Below are 557 nucleotides of genomic sequence, written 5' to 3'. Positions count from 1 at the left end.
TAGCAGCTCCCGGCCTTCGTCTCGCTCACCCCTCAGCTCCCTCCCAAAGGCAGGTGGGCGAGCCAAGAGGTGGGGGTGGCTCGGGCAGGTGCTGCAGGCAACTGAGGGAGATGAGCTGGAAGCCAGGAGCACCCCGCAGGGATGTGCCCACCCTCCACCACCTCACCACGAAGCCCACCGATGTGCCAACATGGGCTGGCCAGAGAGAGCCAGAATCGGGAGTTTGAGAAATCCCTCCTGGGCTTCAGCATCCCAAGAGAAAGTCCTTCTCCTCTGTTCTGCCTTCCTCTCCCCATCGGGCAGGTTTGCAGGCCATACCAAATTTGTGCCCGAGTTACCTGAAGGACCTGTGCGTGATTTAATCGCTGCACTCGAGTCCAGCCCAAGCCTTTGCCTTACCTACTGGAGCTGCAAATGCTTCCCAGCAGGAACAGCTCCTGACAAGGAGGGGAGGGAGGGAAGGCAGGGCAGAGCTCAGCTACTGTTTTCAGCTACCACCGCACATGAGAAGAAACCTTTTAAGACATTAGGGGTGGAAAAAAAGAAGTCAGACAATA

This window comes from Cygnus atratus, chromosome 18 (assembly GCF_013377495.2).
Source record: "Cygnus atratus isolate AKBS03 ecotype Queensland, Australia chromosome 18, CAtr_DNAZoo_HiC_assembly, whole genome shotgun sequence".
Lineage (NCBI taxonomy): Eukaryota > Metazoa > Chordata > Aves > Anseriformes > Anatidae > Cygnus > Cygnus atratus.
This window is presented reverse-complemented; position numbering follows the sequence as displayed.